Source organism: Aotus nancymaae, unplaced genomic scaffold, assembly GCF_030222135.1.
Source record: "Aotus nancymaae isolate 86718 unplaced genomic scaffold, 86718_ANA_hifiasm-v0.15.2.pri h1tg000018l, whole genome shotgun sequence".
Taxonomy (NCBI): domain Eukaryota; kingdom Metazoa; phylum Chordata; class Mammalia; order Primates; family Aotidae; genus Aotus; species Aotus nancymaae.
The window spans coordinates 13017570-13035811 of NW_026988430.1; the positions used below are offsets into that span (position 1 = coordinate 13017570).

The following is an 18242-nucleotide window of genomic DNA, read 5'->3' on the forward strand; positions in this document are numbered from 1 at the left end:
ATCTTTAACAAAGTGAGGCACACATAATGTGCATATCTACTGAGAGGCTGCGTTTTCTGAATACTTCCAGGCATTCTTCCACACACTTTCCATAGATAGTCTTCTTGATGATCACCACGACCCCATGCAATTACTAATATAAAATCCTCCTATTTTGCGTGAGACACAGAGAAGTGACTGCTCCAAAGCCAGAGAGCCACACTCAGGCAGACTCCAGAATCGGGAGTCTTATTTAGGAATGTGAACTCTCTAAAGCAAAGAGCTGACTGTCTGTGTCTTTCATTCCTCACAATTTCCTTTGTGAGGTTGGCATTAGTTATCTGCATTTTGTAACTAGGGAGCTAGACACAAGCAAAAATAAATAACTGATCAAATATAATCTACAGCAGGCATTAATAGCCTTTGATGATTAATTGGATATAGAGTAGGAAGAGCCAAGTATGTTTCTCAGGTTTCAGGCACACATGGATGGTTTCATTGAAAGAGAATGAAGAAGATGGTATGAGAAAAAAAAAAAAGAAAGAAAATCATCTCTGTTTTAAACACAGGGAGTCTGAAGCAGAGTAGAATATCCATGTGGGAAAGGCTTGTCAGAAGGGGGCTCCTGCTTCTGAGAAAGGTAGAGCGCTGCATGGTAAGTCAGCAAACTGAAGACTAAATTTAGACAACACCCAGTCAGGGATCAGAAAGAGAAAATGCAGCAATGGGAGCCATTGAACGGTTATTTTATTTGAGGTTGTCTAGTAGTCATCAATCAAACTGTGGGTTTCCTTATTTATGTTTCAGGAGAAGAAATCATGGCAGTGACTGAAAGAAAATAAACTTTGTGATGCTTTTCCAAAAACATGATAAATACTTTATAGAAAGATATAGGTGAAAATGAGTGTATAGAAATAGAAGTAGAAACAGATGCTATAAATGTACATTTAAATATAGATATCAATGGAGGAGCCAAGAGTAATGTTTTGCTGAGAATTTTACCTGGAATCCAAAGGTTTATCTGATTTTACTAAGCTTAAACTGTATCTATGTTACTTAAAAAATGTTGCCCCAAAATTTGCTCTAGAAAAGCACCTTGCAATCTATCATCTAATTTTTCCAGCATACGTACCACTTATTTAAGTATTTTAATGCATATGATTTAGTTAATTTTAGTATTTTGGATCAATCTTCTCTCATCATCTGGATTAAACATAACTGGTGATCAAGATTTCTGTCATATATTCTTTCTGTACTGTTATTGCACAGTGATTAACCAATAGTAGAAGCCAATGATTCATTCATTTATTTATTCAAACAACATTTTTTATTAGTACCTTTTTTGTGCCTGGCACAAAAATAAATAAGTCACAAAAATGCTATTACAGCAAGTCACAGAAGACCACATATTGTATGATTCTATTTATATGAAATATCCAGACTTAGCGAATCTATACGAACAAAAAGTATACATATCAGTGATTGCCAGCAGCTTCTGGAGAGCTGGTATGGGTTTTGGTGAGACAATAGCTAAAAGGTATAGAGTTTCCTTTTTGGGTGATGAAAATGTTCTAAAATTAATTGTGTTGATGGTTGCACAACTCTGTGGATATACCAAAAACCATTAAATTATACACTTTAATGGATGAATTGCAAGATATGTGAATTATGCCTCAATAAAGCTGTTACTAAGATATACAGTTACATAGTTTGTTTTCTCTTGAGGAAAACTTTATATTCAAATGCAATAAATGTGCAAATCACCTTGTAGTAGTATGGTATACATGGAGGTATGCATGAAGAATTTTGGAAAAGGAGGATCTTATTTTGTCTAATAGTATCAAGGAAGCTTAATAGCCATTGAATTGATTAATTGATGACTGGCCATGCCTACAGTTCTCGGCGCCATATTGCCTCTAGACTGGATAACTATCAGCTTTCTCAAACTTGGATATTAATTCATGAATTTAAGGCCTGGACACATAGGAAAGGAACATACCCACTAGCTGCTTGGAGCTCCCTGAAACATTTGCTTTGCATTCAGACTGAAACTCAGAAGAACAGGAAATCAAGCTCTGACATGTGCGCATTTGGTCCAGTGGCCAGAGCTTTCTTTCCTTCGAAGATTAATGAAGCACAAAGATGCCAGCTCTTTCCTTTCAACTCCCCACAATAATCAGCTCTCAGCAGCCTGCCAGTTTAATATTACTTCACTTCAGTGCTCAGGAACGGTCCCAGTTGGAAAGGGCCAGGAAAACTTGGTCCAAGAGTTTTTATGAAGAACAGCTTAACAACCCCTCTAGAACATTCCATAAGCAATATTACAAGCTTTCCTTTCTTTTTATATCTAGAGATGGGGAAAAAAGTAGGGGGGCAGCATTGGAATCATGAGTCAAATTTCAAAGTCAATAAGTTGAACCTCTGCTAGGCCCTGGATATTTTCTAAATTAATTGACCATCAAATTCTTACCTTCTACATCTGCATTACATTAGAGATCATAAAACTATTTGGGAGTTTTTTGCTACTTACAGCAAAGATTGTGTGGGCATAGTGCTTTGAGAGGGCCTGTTCCTTTTCAAAAATTCTTTTGAATTCATAAAAAGAAACAAGATTATCTTTTGTGTTTATGCATTGCTAGTTCCCTCTAAAGAGCTCAAAAGACTTTGTGTCATCTTGTCAGTCTTGATAAGGGAAAATGAAGACAGACTTCTGTATCTGCCGCTGACTCTGCAGGAGAACTTGGATTTTCGCTAGGCCTTTTGGTGTTTGCCAACTATCGCATTAGCTGAATTTTCTGAAAGTCATGCATTCCTTCAGTCCATGTATTAATTCACTCATTTATTCATCCAACAAATACCTATGTAGTGTGCTAGACACTAGATAGATGCTGGAGATATCGAGAGACGAGGTTGATAAGCCTCTGCCCTCAGAGGGTTTACAGGTTAGTGCAAGAAAAAGGCATTCTAGAAGTAAATCAATGAAGTAACTACTGGAGAAATAAATCTAGTGTTGTCACAGCAGATAAGACAAAGGGGAGGGTTATCTCATTTACACAGTATTAGCCCAGAATGCTCTTCGAGGAGGTAGCAATTTAGCTGAAATAGGAAGAGAGGATTCAGCCACACCTGGAAAGAGTCAGGGAAATGTGCTCCAGACGTGGGGAACAGCATGTGCAAAGGCCTTGAGGCAGAGAAAAGTTTGATTGTTTTAGGAACATACAGATCACTGTGGCCAGACAGTGTAGAGAAGAGTGACCAACAGGAATATGAGTAGCACCTTGTATGTGGTAGACACTGAGCCGTAAACTGACAAGAATGATATTGGCTAATTGGATTGGCTAAAGCTTATTGACTATTTCCTAGGGAACCACACACTCACCTAAGTTGTTCACGTGCTTCCCCTACTCCAAATTTATAAGATAGGTTTCGTTATCCTCATCCACATTTCACAAGTGAATGAAAAGAAGGTAAAAGGTTGAGTTGAACACTTAATGCACATAGACAACAATTTAAGTTCAAGACAGGGATTTGAACGTGGGTGTTTTGATGCTAGAGTCCAGGCAGTAGGCAGTCTGCCGTGTTATCACGTGGCGGTTATTTAGCACACAAGGAATAGGGCAGCCAGAGGAGCAAACAGGAAATTGACATATAAAGTCTTGGCTCTAGGAAATCAATGGATGCTCACAGAGCCTCTGAGCAAGGATAAGTCCCATGTCTTGCTGGTGGAGAGGGTGAGGTGGGGCCAGTGCTCTAAGAGAGAGATTAGAGGCTTTCAAAGAACATGGGCTGCCGAGATGGCTCAAGAAATTCTGCAAAATCAAAATACGGGGAGCGAGAAATGACTGGGGCTTGTTGAAATATAATGCTGAAGCAATAGACAGGTTCAAAGCCATAAAGATCTGACCCTCCTTGCTGACTTCTACCATCACCTGCATGACCCCAAGTACCAAGAGTGCCATCAGTGTAAAAGTAAACAGCAATATCTTTTTCCTTATGTTTGTTTGGATGCAAATCAAGGGATAGTAATGAAGAGAAATTGCAGAATGTGGTAATAATGTCTGCATTATCATTCCAGCACATCATACTTTTGGCCAGGAAACAGACCGCAAACTACCCAAGTCTCAATCCCGGTAAGACACCTGCTGACTCTCTTGAGTTAGGCAGGGCTATCCCAAGGATATGTAACTCTGTGTTAAATAAGTCAAATGCGGCGCTATTCTTCAGTCTGCCCTCTTGAGTTCAGAAGTCCGTAGTTTGAGTTCTTGGGGAAATTGCCTTTTTCTAAAGATAATGTTAAATTTAGCTCTGGGCCACTGTATGTGAAGGAAAGTAAAAAGCTAAAAGGTCAATGAAGAAAATGTCAAGTTGGAAACGCCTTGGAAAGTTCTTAGAGCCATGTTCTCTCTTTTTTGTGATAGAAGCCAATGGCTATTTTCCCTTCTTTCTTCATTGTGCTCTGGTTTGGTCCCAGGAACCCGCCTTTAGGAGACAGGCTGGGCCCGCAAGCCCAGCTCTGACAATGGCTTTCTCTGTATAATACATTCCAAGCTCTCGGCTAAGCCCAGGATATCCAGGGGCTCCAGAGGACCCTTCGTTGAGGACCTTCAGTGAGTGTCCTGAAAGCTCCTGTGGCCACCTCAAATCAAAGCATCATGAGAAAACCAGACAGAGACACAAATTTAGACTGTGATTCACCGATTGTTCATATTTCTTCTATTTTTTCAAAACTTTATTTTCATTCCAGAAGTAAAATCTATTTACCACTCAAAACTTGGAAATTACGGAAAGATAAAAAACAAGCAAATAAAAATCACCCATCAACTTATTATACTGTTTATAATTTGGGTTAAATCTCTTTAGTTATTTTTACTTAACTATAAAATGTATTTTTTTTTAGAGAAATATTGTTTTTACAAAAAGCATATATAAGCATCTATATGTATAAATATGTTATTACAAAAAATATACATAACAGAAAATGAGTAATATTCCATATATGGTCTCTACTTCCCATTTTTCTAATAGGGGTTTATTATTTTCTTAATTATTTATAAGAATCTTTCCTTTTTTTTTTTAGACAGGGCCTCGCTCTGTCACCAGGCTGGAGTGCAGTGGCGAGATCTCGGCTCACTGCAACCTTCACCTCCTGGATTCAAGCGATTCTCCTGCCTCAGGCTACCGAGTAGCTGGGACTACAGGTGCATGTCACCACATCCAGCTAATTTTTGTTTTTAGTAGAGACAGGGTTTCACCGTGTTGGCCAGGATGATCTCAATCTCTTGACCTCGTGATCCGCCCACCTCAGCCTCCCAAAGTGCTGGGGTTACAGGCATGAGCCACAGTGCCCAGCTATAAGGCTCTTTTCTATATGAAAAGGATTTATCTTTTGTTAGTTGTGCAAAAGCATTTTTCAAATTTATAATTACCCTGTTAGTAGTTAATCCTTTTTTATATGATAAAGTTTTAATTTTTATGTAATCAAATCCCCTGTATTTTCCTTTATGATTGATACCATTGATACTGTCTTTAAAAAACTCTTCACTCATCCCAAAATTACGTAATCACCTGCCTTTTTTAAATAAAGCTTTTATTTTTTTCTCTAAATGTAAATTATTAATTCCCATGAAATTTATGCTGGTAAAGATTATGAGGAAGGAATCCAGCTTGGTGTATTTCAAATTGGTGAGCCAATGACTTCAATATCATTCACTGGCAAATCCATTGTTTCCCCAATGAATGAAAATGTACCTTTATTATATAAAATTTGTATGCTGGACTTCATTATATAAGATATGTTTCTGGACTTCATTTGCAGTTCCACTGATCAGCCTGTCTGCACCACACTGTATCTTGCTATTTTAATTATGACATATATTTTAACTAACAGGGAAAGATCCTCTTCAATACTCATTTTTAAAAAATTATCTCTAAGTGTACTTAGGTTCTAAATTAACTTAAGAATTATGTTGGAAATTCCAAGTAAAATTCCCTTGGGCTAACTTTCTGGAAATGAATGAAATCAGAGCTGGAGGCAGTAACAAGTTTGGGACCCTGTGTTTGCTCTCTCTCTTTCCCTCTGCCCTCTGTCTATCTGTCTGGCTCTCCGCACCTTCTGATGGTCCTTCACAATGGGCTCCCTCCTTTCTTTTTTGCAGCAGCCCCCCATGGCTGGCCTCATTACATCTGCATTCTTTTACTGTAGGCCCCATTGTCAACTGGTTTCATTACATAGCATTTCTCAGTTGTCTTTCTAAAAGCTCAGTACATCTATTTGTACCAGGACACTGGTCACCAACCTATGGCTGAATTGTCTACCCTAGTGTCAGGTGCCTTCTGATCAGCTGAGAATGAGGAGTGAAAGAGGAAAGGTTTACCTATGATAAATCATCACTATGTAACGTCAGGGACAGTGGGTGGGACAGATTTTCTTACATAAGTGTGTATACAGTGCCGGCATTTGGACACTTGGCTTAACTAGGTCCTAAATGTAGCAGAACACATAGTATATAAAACCATACTTTTAGTATAACTCCAATTTCTAAATATATAAAATTTAAATTATATACCTAATTACAATGGCATTTATTGAGTCCTTATAGCCAGCTAAGCACAGTGCTAAGTCATTCATGACCATTATCACATTAAATTGCTTTCAGTCACAAGGTAAATATTATTCTCACCATTTTACACCTGGTAGAACTAAGGCTCAGAAATACTGAATCAAACTTACTCAAACTCACAAGGTTAATATGAAAGTCAGAAATTTAATCGAACTTATTTTGCCTACAAAGCCTGGACTTTTCAGTATTATATTCGTATGTCTTAAGAAGGGTTGTGGGCCGGGTGCAGTGGCTCACGCCTGTAATCCCAGCACTTTAGGAGGCCAAGACAGGCAGATCATGAGGTCAAGAGACCAAGACCAGCCTGGCCAACATGGTGAAACCTGGTCTCTACTAAAAATACAAAAATTAGCTGGGCATGGTGGCATGCACCTGTAGTCCCAGCTACTCGAGAGGCTGAGGCAGGAGAATCATTGAACCCAAAAGGCGGAGGTTGCAGTGAGCGGATACTGTGCCACTGCACTCCAGCCTGGTGACAGTGTGAGACTCCATCCCAAAAAAAAAAAAAAGAAGGTCTGTGACGAACTCCAAGAAATGCTAAGAAGGTTTTCCTGTGATCAACAGGCTTAGAAACAACAGGATTTCTGTAAGAGGGAGTCTAGTGTTTAAGGGCACAGGCTTCAGAATTTGATCTGCAGTGTTTAAATTCTGGCACTATTGTTCATTTGCTGTGTGTTTTGGGCAAGCCACTTAGCCTCTCTAAGCCTCACTTTCTTCAGCTTAGAGAAGCTGTAAGAATTAAAGGAAACAATCCATGTAAGGAGCCAACATGCATGATCATAGAGCAAGTTTAATAAATAGTAGCTAGTTTTATATATATATAAATCACATGTATGATTTCAATGTTTGGGGGAACAGGTGGTGTTTGGTTACATGAATAAGTCCTTTGGTGACAATTTACTCAGGCACTGTACACTACACCCAATGTGTAGACTTATTCCCTCACCTCCCTCCCATCCTTTCTTCTCAGTCCCCAAAGTCCATTGTATCATTCTTATACTTTTGTGTCCCCATAGCTTAGCTACCACTTATAAGTGAGAACAAACAGTATTTGATTTGCTGTTCCAGAGTTACTTCATTTACAATAATGGTCTCCAATTACATCCATGTTGCTGCGAATGTCATTATTTCATTCCTTTTATGGCTGAGTAGCATTCCATGGTATACACATATACCACATTTTCTTTATCCACTCATTGATTGAAGGGCATTTGGGCTGGTTCTATATTTCTGCAATTGCAAATTGTGCTGCTATAAACATGTGTGTGCAAGTATCTTTTTTGTATAGTGACTTTTGGGTAGATACTGGGTAGATACCCAGTAGTGGGATTGCTGGATCAAATGGCAGATCTATTTTTAGTTCTTTAAGGAATCTACAGTGTTTTCCACAGTGGTTGTAGTAATAGCAATTATTTAATATTTTTCAGTATTTCCCCAAATTTCTTAATGATTATATATTTCACCTTTACTAAGTGAAGGCTGAGGCTGGGTTAGTTTTTCTTATGTTTAATAGTAAACACATGTATTTAGAGTGTCAACATTGAATTATATTAAGCTATTCTCTGGTTTCTCTGATAACTAATGGCATAGTTATCATGTTTAAATAAGCCAACAAGATTTTTATTTGTAGTCGGAAGCCCAAAAGTTCCAGAGCAGACCTTGAGTAGAGTGGCACAATCTCGGCTCACTGCAACCTCTGCCTCATGGGTTCAAGCGATTCTCCTGCCTCAGACTCCCGAGTCGCTAGGATTACAGGAGCCTGCCACTGTGCCTGGCTAATTTTTGTATTTTTAGTAGAGACTGGTTTTCATCATGTTGGCCAGGCTGGTCTCAAACTCTTGACCTTGTGATCCACCCACCTCAGCCTCCCAAAGTGCTGGGATTACAGGTGTGAGCCACCGCACCCGGCCATTTCTGGATAAACCTAATAGAGTCAAGTGGAAATCACTGTCTTTAGTATGCTTTTACCAGTCCAATTGCCCAGATATTCCTTGAAGGCCAACCACCATTCTATGTTCTGCAAATATCCTCTATGACAGTGTTTGACAGTGAGTGAATTCTTCCATCACCAACATCAGAGTTCTTTGCTCAAAATTTAGCCCCTCGAGTACCAATTCTCATTTACTAAGTCAGAATCTCAGGAGATGGGCTCCAGGAATCTTTTCTTTTTTCTCTTTTTAAACTCATTGCATACCAATGAGTTTGCAAATCACTACTTTAGGAGACCTAAAATTGATGAAAGAAAAAGGGAAGTGAGTTGTAAGCCTAGTTATGACTTCAACTAGCTATGTAACCTTGAGAAAGCCCCTTCATCTGTCTATGAATCCAGAGACTTCTGGGATTTCTTCCAGGAATATTATCAGTTTTATCCATGTAAAAACATATGGCACACAGAGTAGTAGGTACATGCTTCATGGAGATGGGACTGGACAATACTTAAAACAAAAGTAGGAATTTTTGGACAAAGTATATTGAGTATTCCAGCCAACATGAACATAGCTAACATAGGAGGGGCAATGACACAGCATTCCTGACCTGGATCATGAGCTTCTCCTTGGAAAGTAGCCAAAGGCAAATTATGAGGAAAGACTGCTGTCCTAGTTCATCTAACACTGCTATAACAGAATAACACAGACTGGGTAATTGATAAAGAAAAGAAATGCAGGTGTCTCCTCCTCTTCTTATAAAGCCATCAGTCCTATTATGGGAGCCCCACCCTGATGACCTTGTCTAATTCTAATTACTTTCCATTGACCCTACCTCCAATCTACATATGAATTTGGGGATTCAATTTCTAATACATAGAATTTGGGGGCACATTCAAACCAAAGCAACTGTAAGCTGCCTTAAATGTCAGAATAAAAACGTTTTATTTTTGTAAGTAGGCAATTACTGGTCATTGATAGCTGATGAGCAGAGGAATGGCATAATGGGAAGTATGGTTTTGTATGTCAGAAAATATAAGAGCCTTGTGAAAGAATGGCCAGTTAGGAAGCTCCTAGAAAGCCATGGAAAAAGACTAATAAAGCCATAGAGTGGTCATGAGATACAAATAAGTAATTCAAAATGACTTAGAAATTCCAGTGTTAGCCCTGACAGGGAAGCGCTTAGAAGCCATCCCGTCCATTTTTATAAGAAGAAAAAGCTGGACAGACTGAAAATAGATGGCCATAGCTATGCACAGGAAAAATTTGAATAAATACATGAAAATATTTTCTTGGGAGAAAAGGTTTACTACAGAAAAGTGATAGATTCTCTTCATTTTAGTATAACTTTAATAAAATGCCATTAAAAATTTCACATAGTTTTTGAGGAGACTTGATATGAGAGTCTCAAGGTTTACTTTCTGGAATAAAGTCATAAGAAAAGCAAAACAATCTTAATAAAGGTAAATAAGATCCTAGAAGGACTCTTGACAGATTTTTAGTTGCATTATTAATTTCAGTTCTTAAAACCATAAGCAAAGTTCTGATGAAAAAATTAGAGAGTAGGTGTTCTTATTTCCCCAATATATCAACTTAGTATTTTAGAAATTTAAATGGGAGTATCAAGGAATGTAGTCATTGGTTGTCTAAAATAGTAAAGGCAGGGTTGTGGTGCATGAGGGGCCTTATCCCAGCACACACATCAAATATATCCATTTTTAGAGTAAGTAAGAGAGGTATATTACTTAGGAAGAAATTAGGCTCTGAGGATACAGCCCAGAAAAGTTAGAGGCTCTGCTTCAAATATTGTCAGATTTCTTCTTCCACATGAAACCCGGTCATCTGTAAAGCCTAGCTCTTATCCTTTGAATTCAAGATGGCAGCATCCATACATAGGCAGGAAGAGACTATAAAGAGCAAGAGGACACAGTCACGGGACAACAGCCCTAAAGGACAGCTTCTGAAAGTTGCCTTCTTCTTTTACCACACTGGTTAAAAAAAAAAAAAGTCACATATTACTTCTAGTTGCCAAAAAAAAATGAAATTTTGCCTTTTTTTGAGCATCCTGGTCCCCATTTAAAATTCTATCATGGAAGCAATGGATATTTGAAGACAAACAGCAGTCTCCATCAAAAAGAAAAGGAGACAGAATTAAGGGGAGAAAAGTGAAAAGGTATTGTAATGTGGACTTTGGGAATATCTTTGTGAAATAGTCTCTGAAATGAGCATAGATGTGGATATTTCTTGGCTCCCTTGGTGTGAATGATATCATAAAATAACCCCCAAATTTCCTAAAGTTCTGCAATCCTGAGTCACAGCTTTCTGTAGCCTCAATTCATGTTATCCCAGAACTAAACAAGACACCACTAGGAAAAAGATCTTGTTTTAAAAAATTTTTTTAAATAATGATAATAACGTATGGAGCCACAGCATCATGCTGTATGTAATATTTTAATCTGTTTCAAAACTTAAAGTTTTGATAACAGTGTCTGGAACAATAACCAATACAGTGTAAAAAATTTCCAAAATAAATAAACCTTTTTCTAAATCATTATTTTTTAATGTCTGCATAGCCTTTCACCCTAATTTATTTCACCAAGACCCCATTGTTGGATGACCACATCATGTAATTCTGACATAGCAGGTAAGGCAAAACCTACCTTGACCGTAAGAATCCCTCCTATTATCCAAGTCAAGCAAACAACTGCTCAACTGTTACAGAACCTGTTTAGCTTAAGCCTCTTGCTCTGTTTTCCCATTTAGCAATTGTCCTGGTAAACTGTTAATCCCAAATTGCTCACTTGGCATTAAAGGATTTTTTCCCTCTTTCCTTTAATCAGTGCAACCAAAGAAAACCACAAGTAACTGACTTTCGGGTATCAAAAGTGGTTTTCCTGGTCTATGACAGGTTTAATTGAATGTGTGCAACAGAGGATGGAGATTGATGCCTGGGCAGGTCTGCTACCCAGATGGCCTACCTAGCCTTGTTTTGCTTTTCAGTTGAGCCAACACTGAAAATGAGGATATTTCACGTAAACATGTAGAGTTCTGGCTTCTCTTAAAATATATGACAGTTACTGGCCCACACACTCACATGATGAAATTGAGTAGAAACTGGTTAGTGGCCATCCTCTTTAGGACACACTTTCTACCTGCACTTGGACTCAATATTGTATCTTTGACTCTGAGACCAAGTGGCGGTTGCTTTTATGAGCATACATGGAATGTTGGTTTTCTCACTAAAGGAAAACCCTCCTCCCTGACCATGTCTCTATCACAATTCAGAAAATAAAAGATAAACTAAGAAAGTTGCATGCTTTAAGGAAATGTTAGAGAGCACATCACTTAGAGGAAATTTAAGGTTCTCAAGTAATTGCCTGTCACATCATCTCACTCATGCTATCAACTTCTTGGCTCCAGAAGGTATTTGAATTTGAGATCCCGGGTATAGAGCTTACTCCTGAAATATTTACCCAACAGGAAATCTAACTTGAAGTTTTTTTCTAGTAAGAGAAACCATCTCTGTAACTTTATCCATCTCATTCTTCATCAAAACGTAGCTCTAGGTGACTGTCTCATACCCCTAGTCATGCTCATGATCCCATCCATTCTCAGCATCTGGGAGTTTTGCTTCCAATGCTAAGTCCATCTGTTTTGTATATCTCTACTCTTTTACTGCACAGATCTCATCAGCAATTAAGAAAACTATTACTTCCCTTTACTACTGCTGTTTCTTCCTTTCATTGCCCAGATACGTTAAGCAGATAGTGTGTGGTCCCTGCCCCAAATTTTGTGTCATTTATGCCATCTGCTACACTTACCTCAAGCCAATTTTGAGTCCATGCAGTCTGGGGTTCATTCCAATAACTTCCTTGATTATTCTCTCATCAAGATCATCAAAGGTTTTCTTCTAGCCACTTTCTGTTACGTTGCTTTCATTGAATTTACTGGGCTTTTAACAATACTGAGTTTCCATGAGTTTTTGAGCCCTTGCTGCCCCTGGATTTCATGACAATAGATAATCTAGGTTTTTCCATCCCCTAACTGTGAATGGCTTCCTAGCTTCATTTTCTGTAAAATCTAAAGTTTCTCCTATGAAGACTTTATTTATATTTACAGCTCTCATTATTGCACTTATCTCTTATGCCCCCAAGTTATGCATCTTTACAGAATATTTTACCCAAATATATGTATAAACCTTTTAGATTGTAGAAGTATTCTTCACTTACAATTAGTTTAATGAATGGTGTTTCATATTCCCAACCACTAATGTTGATATTATTAATTCTACTCTCATTTTAGAAATAACTCCAAAGAAGCTAACATGCACCTGCTTATGAATGACTAGAAACTAGTGTAAATTTCAGCTTGATGGCTGCAGAATCTTGGTGCTGGGGAAGGCAGCAGCTGACAATGATGATTAGGCACCATGAATTAATAGTAGGAAGTCCATATGGTGATAGAGACAGAGAATCTTAATTCAGTTCAGAGAATCTTAATCAGCTCTGTCACTTAATTGTTATATGACTTTATTAGCTATTATTAAGTGATTGCTCTGATCTGTTTTCTTAGCTTTAAAATAAACAATATAATAATAATTAAATTACTTGAAATTGGGATCTGATAAGCACTTTTTGCTCATGGCAGGAACTGGTATTCTTGTTCACTCTGTCCAGGCAACTGAGATTTTCTATCTTCCTTTTCTGTTTTCCCTGTCCCCCAAGCAGCCTTGCCCTGAGTGTGACAGAGCACGAGCAAGCTCCCCGACGCTCAGAACTCCTGCTGGGCCTGGCCGGTACTCCTCATCCCCGGGGAGGTGATTATTCTTCCGCTCAGCCGGAACCATGATGAGGTGCTGTGTCGTCTATGTGGGTGGCTGTGATTTTTGAGACGCTCCTGCAGCTGTGACCCATCCTCACAGGAAACTCCTTTGGATACTGAAATAAGTTCCTTGTTATTCCTGATTTCACTGGCTGCAGTGGTTTCTTCAGAATTTCTACATAGGAGGGTGCTAGGGTCAGCCTTTTATTTTGGGGGAAGGATTTGTCTAGGAACCTTCCTTAAAACTGCACATGAATAGAAAGTTCATTATTTTTACACTGATTCCTTGTTCATTTGAGGGGACTGGAAGGTGCTAAGGAAAACATGCTTCCAAGCCACTGAGAAGCACCAGCTACTTTCATTTTGGAGCTGGCATTTGTACCACTGACATTTCTCGTTTAGGGGAGTGGCATAGCCCCATGGTTGCACAGTTTCCACCAGTTCTGACCTTGGTACCTCACGCTCCTTCACTTCTCATGTGTCCAGTCGCTGATGGTTCCACGCAATCTACTGGCTCTTCCTGAAATGTGACACATTCTTCTGAAAATGATTTCATCCTCCCATCCAGCATCATCCAGCTGTTAATAAAATGACCATCCTGTTAGCAGCACTAGCTCTTTCTTCTCTTAAAAGGTTAAGCCATTCCTTAAATCCAGTAGAATCTTATAATTACTTTTGTTGATGGGATCAGTAATGATGGCCTGTCTTTAATTTCCTCTTTTAACCTTGGTAAGCCTGGCTAGAAGTTTATCAGTTTTATGAATCTTTTGGAACAGTTTTTGGTTTCACTGGTTGAGTTTTTGTTTTAAATTTTATTGATTTTTAATCTAAAATTGTTAAATTTTATTCTATTTTGGATTCAGGGGGTACATGTGCATGTTTGTTACGTGGGCATATTGCGTACTGGTAAAGATTGGGCTTCTGGTGTACCCATTACCCAAATAATGAACATTGTACCCCATAGGTGATTTTTCAACTCTCGTACCGCCCCCTACCCTCACTTAATTATTTTTTCTTTCTCTATGTTCACTTTAGGCTTAAATCACTTTTCTTTTTCTAGATTCATAACGTATAAGATTGGATTATTGGTTTTGGATCTTCTTTTTCTAACATATGCATTTAATTCTATAAATTTCCCTCTAAACACTGTTTTTACTGCATACCACAAGTTTTGATAAGTTGTATTTTCATTTTTATTTGGTTCACAATGTTTTCTAAGTGTATATTGAGACTTCTTTTTGATCCACATACTATTTAGAAGCCTGTTGTCTAATCTCCAAAAATCTGAGTATGTTCCTTTCTTTCCGTTCATGATTTCTGGTTCAAGTTCATTATGGTGTAAGAACATATGTTGTAAGATTTCTATTATTTTAAATGTATAAAAGTGGGTTTTATGTCCTAATATTTGGTTTATTTTAATGACTGTTCCATGTGAGCTAGAGAGAAATGTGTATTCTGCTGTTTGGAGATGGAATATTTTGTAAATGTTAACTATGTCAATTTGATTGATAGATTGATAGTGCTTTCATTAGCACTTTTTTTTTTTTTTTTTTTTTTTTTGAGACAATTTTGCTCTTGTCGCCTAGCCTGGAGTGCAGTGGTGCGATCTCGGCTCATTGCAACCTCCAACTTCCAGTTTCAAGTGATTCTCCTGCCTCAGCCTCCCAAGTAGCTGGAATTACAGGCACCCACCAGCACGCCCGGCTAATTTTTGTGCTTTTAGTAGAGACGACATTTTCACCATGGTGGCCAGGCTGGTCTCGAACTCCTGACCTTGTGATCCACCCACCTCGGCTCCCAAAGTGCTGGAATTACAGGCGTGAGCCACTGCGACCATCCCCACTGTCACTTCTTATTAAGTTAACTCTTGGATGTTTGTGTAAATTTTGTTGCTAACGAAATGCCAATTTATTATTTAGTATTTTGATTCTCAGTGCATCATATATACTTAACAAATATTTGAAAGAAAAATTAGGTTAAATGCTTATACTTATTTCCTTCATTCCTCTCATTTTATGCACTATAAAGTATGCCATAAAGAAAATGTGGTTTGGCTGAGATCACTCAGCTATATGCATTTTTTAATGAGAGTATCAAACAGGTACAATGAGAGTGTAACAGTAAAATGAGTACCAAATGAGGGTATCAAACAGGCACAATAAGAGTGCAATGGTAAAAAGTAAAAGTAGTTTACTGTCCAACAGACCAGAATTTGAACCTTGGACTGATCACATACAAACTGAGTAATTGTGGCCTTTCTGCATCTAAGTCGCCCGATCAGTGAAAATTGTGGACGATAACATCAAACTGGCAGAGCTTTTGTAAGGATTAAACAACAAATTGCATTAAAAACACAACCCACCGGCCGGGTGTGGTGGCTCACACCTATAATCCCAGCACTTTGGGAGGCCGAGGCAGGTGGATCACGAGGTCAAGAGATCGAGACCATCCTGGTCAACATGTTGAAAACCCGTCTCTACTAAAAATACAAAAATTAGCTGGGCATGGTGGTGCGCGCCTGTAGTCCCAGCTACTCGGGAGGCTGAGGCAGGAGAATTGCTTGAACCCAGGAGGTGGAGGTTGCAGTGAGCCGAGATCGCGCCACTGCACTCACTCCAGCTTGGGTAACAAAAGTGAAACTCCGTCTCAAAAAAAAAAAAACAAAAAACAAAAAACAACAACAAAAAACCAGCCCACGCGGAGCACATGACGCCGTATGTGTTTCAAAGTGTTCTATCCTCTCTATGTCTGGAAATAGGAGAGCTTCTGCGACTGGATACAAAAAAGAATTCTCCACGAAGCAAAAGTGATGACATTATTCCAACAGCCACAGGGAAAATTGAGAAAATAATCTTCAAAGAATCAGTTGAAATAAGATAATAAGACTGTCTCATATGAAGATACAGAAAAAAACATTTGAACCTCTAGCCCTTAGCTGATTAATGACAGGCCAGCTTTGCTGTAAAGATTCCCATTAGTGTTAGAGCTTGTTTTCACTATGTAATCACAAAGTGTCTTTCATGTGGGTAGCTTTAGTGACTTGGGATTGGAGCCATTTTAATATTTAGTAACTGTGGATGAGAATTTCTGTTGCCCTGTTTTTTATGCCAGTCACTGGAAACCAATCGTTTACTTCTAACTTTTACCTATTATGGTCCAGTAGCCTGTTAGTGTTTTCTTCCTGCTGGGTACCACACCATGCAAATCCGTTCCATAAATCTTGGGTTTCCTTCCAGGTGTCCTGTCCTGGAAGGGCACAGAACACTAATGCACACGGAATGAAGGATAGTGTCCTGGGAGGCAGTCACTCAGACACATGCCAGGTCCAGAAAAGTATAGCATCCGGCCGAGCCTTAAATAATCAATTTCGACAATTAACAGATGGAGTAGAATTTACACACAGGAAATGTCAGTCAGATAATGGCTCTGTGCAATATCAGGAAGGTTCACTGTGCTAACTTCAAATGTCACTTATTAAAAGAGGCTGATTATGTTTATGTTTGTTTATGTTGGACCACATGATAATTTTACGTGTTTTTATGTTGTAGTTGTGTTTAATTATTCCTGGAATAATCTTACTTTGTTGGTTATCTATACACTAAAAGGAATATGTGACTCAAATGTACAATGTCACCAAACAGTTCTTTAAAAAAAAATTATTGTTTTTGACGTGATGTCCAGAAATAAATAATCTTTGCAATAAAGCATTGTTTTGGGGTTCACTGAATCGGGACTATCCTGGTACCTGAAAAGGATAAACTTGGTAAGTAGCTACGCTCATGATATGGGGACTTAACGCAAATCACATATGCTGTTAAAAATTCAGGTAATGGGTCAGGCTCAGTGGTTCACACCTGTAATCCCAGCGCTTTGGGAGGCCGAGGCAGGTGGATCACCTGAAGTCAGGAGTTCAAGACTAGCCTGACCAACATGAAGAAACCCTGTCTCCACTAAAAATACAAAATTAACCGGGTGTGGTGGTGCATGCCTGCAATCCCAGCTACTTGGGAGGCTGAAGCAGGAGAACTGCTTGAACCTGGGAGGTGGAGGTTGCAGTGAGCCGAGATCACGCCATTGCACTCCCATCTGGGCAACAGGAGGAAAACTCCATCAAAAAAAAAAAAAAAATACTCAGGCAATGATTTTACTTATTTCCATTAACTTTTTCACATAATTCTACCTCCTATTATGTTTAAGAATATGACTTATACACTGTGAATTTTTTTTTTGAGACAAGGTCTCAGTCTGTCATCCAGGTTGGTGTGCAGTGGTGCAATCACAGCCTTGATATCTTAGGTTCAAGCAATCCTCCTACCTCAGTCTCCTGAGCAGCTAGAACTACAGGTGCACACCACCATGCCCACCTATTAGTATTTTTTGTAGAGATGGGGTCTCACTATGTTGCCTAGGCTGGTCTCAAATTCCTGGGCTCAAGAGATCCACTTGCTTAGACCTCTCTAAGTGCTGGGATTACAGACATGAGCCACCACCCCCGTAAGTGTGGATTTTTTAAATAAAATTTCATCTCATCTGAAAACAGCTTCATTCATGTATCCAATCATAATTAGTATAAAATCACTATAGAAATCATAAAGAAAAAGGCAGGTATATAACTGCACAAAACTTAACATTTCTAAGTGTCCAAAACACCAAAATACTTAAAAGTAAAATATAAGCTGGAACAAAATGAAGGCTAATATGCTGAGTAAGCATAGATCTATTAAAATATCAGTAAAAACTATTATCCTGAAGGAAAGGTGGGCAAAAAATAAACAGAAATGAATATTAAGCATGCTAAACATTGTTCACACTCAATGAAATAATGGACAGTGAGGCATTGATGAACCTGGAAACCATCATTCTTAGCAAACTAACACAAGAACACAAAATCAAACAC

The 18242-nt window shown here is 38.5% G+C and overlaps 1 long non-coding RNA gene across 1 annotated transcript in view; it reads right to left on the minus strand.

Annotated features, from left to right (window-relative positions):
• LOC105717700 (uncharacterized) overlaps positions 1 to 18242 on the minus strand; it is a 118320-nt gene that overhangs the window by 8587 nt on the left and 91491 nt on the right. The gene's annotated exons all lie outside the window — the stretch shown is intronic.